Below are 6,031 nucleotides of genomic sequence, written 5' to 3'. Positions count from 1 at the left end.
AGTTGCAGCAGCATCAAGTGTTTGAAGGAATATGTTATGGATTCTTCTCCCCTGCTAGTTCTTTTTTTTTTCCTTTTCAACTTCCACCAAATCATTTCCTCACTACCATAATTTCAGCAAGGACCAAGGGTCACTTCAGAGGTACATTCTGCACTAAGCCTATTTTGCAAGCACAGCACCCATTCCCCCCATGCTGTTCAATATCTAGGAAGTCATCTGGAGATTTGAACAGAAATGTCATCAATATCTCGAGAACATCTAACTCTGTTTCTCCTTTTCAGCTGAGTCACGTAAGACTATGGATGTTCTGAATCATTGTTTGAAGGCAGTAATAGGTTGGATGAGGGCCACTAAACCAAAGCTAAATCCAGATGAGATTTAAGTGCTGTCAGTCAATCATAATAATGATGACATTTAAGAAGTCAGTCTGTTCTGGATTATTACACCTGGGTCTAGAGATGTAAGTTCAAATGTTCTTTTGTCCAGCTTCAGCTGCTTGTATCATCTGTGGCCATTTCTTGATCGACAGGATTTGGCTACACTGATTCATGTTCTGATTACACCTCAATAGGACCTGCAATAGGTTCTATATGTCTTAATAGGCGCCGAACACTTAGAAGCATAGAACTGATTCAAAATACACCATGTTTCTGATGGGCATAAATTACTGGAGACATATCTCCCCAGTATTGAAAGAGGTACACTAGTTACCTATTCACAAATGGATACAAATGGTCTGGGATCAGGGAAGGACTAATGCCTCCTGTACGTGCCTATCCAAGAACTTGGGTAATCTTCCAAGGCCCTCCTTTGTATATCCCCCAATCAAGCAGGAACGCCTGTCTTATGACAAGTCATTAACCTTCAGTATGACTTGGCCTGCCGTGTACTTGGAGTAGGAAACAAAACAAAGGTCTTACTAGTACAAATAATAATCTATAGTCTTTAGCATAATTGGAAAGTTGCAGCAGCATTAAGTGTTTGAAGGAATATGTTATTGATTCTTCTCCCCTGCTAGTTCTTTTCTTTTTTTTCCTTTTCAACTTCCACCAAATCATTTCCTCACTACCATAATTTCAGCAAGGGCCAACGGTCACTTCAAAGGTACATTCTGCACTAAGCCTATTTTGCAAGCACAGCACCCATTCCCCCCATGCTGTTCAATATCTAGGAAGTCATCTGGAGATTTGAACTGAAATGTCATCAATATTTCGAGGACATCTAACTCTGTTTCTCCTTTTCAGCTGAGTCAGGTAAGACTATGGATGTTCTGAATCATTGTTTGAAGGCAGTAATAGGTTGGATGAGGGCCACTAAACCAAAGCTAAATCCAGATGAGATTTAAGTGCTGTCAGTCAGTCATAATAATGATGACATTTAAGAAGTCAGTCTGTTCTGGATTATTACACCTGGGTCTAGAGATGTAAGTTCAAATGTTCTTTTGTCCAGCTTCAGCTGCTTGTATCATCTGTGGCCATTTCTTGATCGACAGGATTTGGCTACACTGATTCATGTTCTGATTACACCTCAATAGGACCTGCAATAGGTTCTATATGTCTTAATAGGCGCCGAACACTTAGAAGCATAGAACTGATTCAAAATACACCATGTTTCTGATGGGCATAAATTACTGGAGACATATCTCCCCAGTATTGAAAGAGGTACACTGGCTACCTATTCACAAATGGATACAAATGGTCTGGGATCAGGGAAGGACTAATGTCTCCTGTACGTGCCTATCCAAGAACTTTGGTAATCTTCCAAGACCCTCCTTTGTATATCCCCAATCATAAGTAGGTGGGTGAGCACCAACAAAAGGGCTTTTTCTGTAGTGACCACTTGCTTATGTATTACTCCCCACCCCCAGCAACCTTCAAGTACCAAGTTAACTGTTTTTATTCACCCAGAAATCCACTTGATTGCATTAGCTCCTCTCCAGGGTAGTACAGTTTGAAGTCAGTAAACTATGTTTACTGTTGTTCTTTACATATACTGTTTGGTGTTTTAATACTACAAACTTGATGAGTTTATGATGTAATATTATATTGTTTGTCACCCATGGCTCTGGGACATCTTGAACAATTTGAATAAATAAAGGAGGATAAAGAAACCCATTTAGAGAAGCTGAATTAATTCTTCACATCAGCTTCACTAGGGGAGAGGATCAGCAGTTCCAGGCAGGTGGGGTCTAATAGAAGTGAAGGTAAAGTTTTAAGGCTAATTGACAATTCAATGCTAACATGTAATCTGATTCATATGCCATATATTTGAAGGTTAGAGAACTCAGATGTGAAATTGTTGATTGCTTAACAAAATTATGCAACTGTTGTGTACTGCCTCTTCGAGAGGCTGTCCCAGTAGGCCTCAGAGCAAGCAGGAGAGTAGGAGGGACTCAGTGCTTCTCTTCTCAGTCTTCCTGTGAGCAGCCTGCAGGAGTTCAGGGCCTACTAAGAATCTGCAGAACCAGGCCAGGACAACATAAAAACATAAGAAGAGCCCCGCTGGACCAGACCAATAGTCCATCTAGTCCAGCATCCTATCTCACACAGTGGCCAACCCATTCCTCCAGACAGTCAACAACAGGGCATAGAGGCCAAGGCCTTCCCCTGATATTGCCTCCTGGCTCTGGGATTCAGAGCACTAGAAAACTAGAGCACTAGAACAGCTTAGTTAAGTATTGTTATTCCATTAGCCGCCTAGGGTTGCCAGGTCACCGGCAGGGGGTGGGGGGAGAGGATCAAAGCGGTAGCCAGTGGTGAGGCTTTAGGGGCACAGCCCCCTGTGATTAAGGTGGAGCCCCACCATGGCCACCCTAGCAGGAGGAGCACCGTTCTGTGCCACAGTTGCCATCTGGGTGCCAGTGGCCAAGAGAAAGGCAAGTGTGGCATCTGGCACAGGTCAGCCAGCTGTTGGAGGGGGTGGGTGGGCAGGCCATGGCAGGGAACTTCATTTCCCTTTTGAGAGTTCCAGCACCCCTTTTTCCAAAAAAGGAGCAGGGGAAAAAAAGGGAAATACGTCACCATTTTAAAAAGTGATTACTCAGTTGGGAGCAGTGTTCCAGGGTCAATTTGGTGTAGTGGTTAAGTGCGCGGACTCTAATCTGGGAGAACCGGGTTTGATTCCCCACTCCTCCACTTGCACCTGGCTGGATGGCCTTGGGCAAACCATAGCTCTGATAAGAGCTGTTCTTGAAAAAGAGCAGTTTCTGTCAAGAGCTCTCTCAGCCCCACCCACCTCACAGGGTGTCTGTTGTGGGGAGGGGGAGGGAAAGGAGTTTGTAAGCCACTCTGAGACACCTTTGGGTAGTGAAGGGTGGGGTATAAATCCAATCTCTCCTTCTTCTTCTTCATGCACTTGGCCAAGTCAGTGGCAATTGGACTACCCCCAGAAATCACAAGTAACAGTCTCACGCCAATTAAGAAAAACTGTGCTTTTCTGTTGTAGCTTCATCCATCAGAGAATAAAAGAATATGCAGACAGCAGGAAAAGAAATCCGAAGTAAAGCTTAATGGCTCGACTGCTTGGATTTTCTGCAGTAAACTGTGTATGCAGAAAGGGCCTGTAACACCCAGAAAGCTGTGGAAATAAGTTGAGATCAGACTACCTTGTTCCCTGCCTTCCACTTTACGGCTGACTTGCTACAGAAATGGATGCACTGGACTATCTAGACGAATTTGATGTAAGTCAACTCACCTCTTGGGACTGTTATGCAGAATATCTTACTATCTACAAGCTAATAAGATCGAAGGGAGCAGAACAAAAGCATGCAATTTTATTGACTGTGGAGCAAAAACTTTTGCTATTGTCCATTCTCTGATGGCACCTGCTGTACCAAGTACAAAAACTTATGATGAACTGATAGCTCTGTTGAAGACACTTTTTTGTCCAACACCGTTACTCTACAGAGTAAGCCAGTGAAAATATAGCAGAGTACATTGCAGAGCTCTGTCACCTTTCTGAGCATTGTGAATTTGGGGATCATCTGGAAGAGATTGGCTCATCCATGGAGTTAAGGATGAGGCCATCCAGTGGCGCCTCCTCTCTGAACAGAATCTGACTTTTGCTGCAGCACAGCAACAAGCATTAGCAGCTAAAGATAAATATCCTAAATATCAAAAGATCACTTCCCCAGCTTCACAAACCCCCATACTTGAGCCAAAAGCAAAGTATTTTAATAAATAACTGACTGCTCTGTTGTTATAAATAAATGTTAGTAAAATATTTCAAAGTGAGATAGTTGGTGATTATGTTGTTTAAATCTAATAGATCTGTTATTGAAATAAAATTAAAAATTGCTACAAATATTCCATAGTGACGTAGGTGCGTAACCCTTCTGATGTAACCAGGGGTCATTTCCTGAAGGAGCGCACAGGAGCGGAGCTCCAGCAGTAAAGAGCCCAGGGGGCGGGCACATGCAACAAACCCCACCCCCTGCTCCCAGCACCCCAGGCCACGAGAAGCAAGAAGCCTTTCCTTCCTTCCTTCCTTCCTGCACAGATCTGCGTGTCCCCGCCCCGCTAGCAATCCAAAAAGTCCAGTGGCACCCTTAAGGCCAAGGTTTATTCAGGTACAAGCTCTCCCTCCTCTGCTAGGGCAGATCTGCGGGGGCACCCTCATAGCTAGCAATCCAAAACAGTCCAGTAGAGCTTGAGCAGTGGGTGTTGCCTTCTGATGTCAGGGGGTGTGGCATATGCAAATATGTTATGCTAATGAGTTATGCTAATGAGCTCCTGCACCTCTTTTTCTACGAAATGACCCCTGGATGTAACACATTTTGAGTGACTTACAGTGCCTTCCTATGCAAGGTTACACTCTTCTAAATCCATCGAAGTCACTCTTAGTAATCCTGAGTGACCCTTTTTTTGGACAATTAACTATCTACACAATATAAAGACAGCTTTCTCTCTCATTGAGAACAGTAACAGAAGCTTTTTCTTCTGTTGATGATGTGAAAGCAACAATGTGATGGTAAGGTGTGCTGGTGGTATCAGATCTCAATTCTTCATTGCTTACAGAATCATCAATTCCACTTATTTCATGGCTGGCTGGCAGGATACTGTCATCTACTCCAGGCCCTTATGGTGGCTGATGGCCATTGCTACTACACCGATCATAAACAAAATGCTGAAGCACAAGGTTGGTAAGGTGACTCACACAGCTGAGAGTGTCACTATGGCTGATTTCCCACAAGCGCTGCTCCATGCTCGCTCTTCCCTTTTGCCCCGATGGTACGTGTCAATTTTACACAAGCTGCTGCACGGCCATATTTTGCCCCAGAGCTTCACAGGATTTTCCCCGCATCTACTCAATCCTTAATAAACAGGATTGGCTGATTTCGCACTAGAGGTGCCTCGATGTTGCGCCGCCATTTGCTGGGATACTATTGGTCAATTTCACACCCAAAGCTGCGGGACTGCATTTTGACTCGTGGCTTCGCCCGATTTCCCCCGCAATTTCAAGATCACGCGAAAATCACACGAAGCTGCGGGGCAAAATGCGGCCCGCAGCAGCTTGTGTGAAATTGACACATACCACCAGGGCAAAAGAGAAGAGCGAGCATGGAGCAGCGCTTGCGGGAAATCAGCCTATGTCTCATTTTGTGCTGGGTGTCTAGAAAAGTCTGAAGCAGAGTCAGATTAGGTTGAGAGCTAACACAAAATCATGATTTAATTAAACTATGATTAGTGTGACTGTCTGACCACAGGACACTCCCCTAACTATGGTTAATTAGAGTCCATCAAACAGGATCTGAAACTATGGGTTGAAGTTTATTAACCACAGTTGATCTTTACTGTAATCTTTCTTGTGCTGCCTCTGACGTTCCCTAGTCTGGAGGACATAATACTGAGATATCCTGTTACCCCAGATTCCTCTGTAACAAGTAAAAGAAGCTGGGGAGCATAATGATGGAACATAAGAACATAAGGGACGCCAATGTTGGATCAGGCCAAAGGCCCATCCAGTCCAACACTCTGTGTCACACAGTGGCCAGAAATATCAGGTGTCATCAGGAGGTCCACCAGTGGGGCCA

This window comes from Gekko japonicus, unplaced genomic scaffold, assembly GCF_001447785.1.
Source record: "Gekko japonicus isolate JY-2015 unplaced genomic scaffold, Gekko_japonicus_V1.1 scaffold647, whole genome shotgun sequence".
NCBI lineage: Eukaryota > Metazoa > Chordata > Lepidosauria > Squamata > Gekkonidae > Gekko > Gekko japonicus.
Note: the sequence above shows the minus strand (reverse complement) of the source record.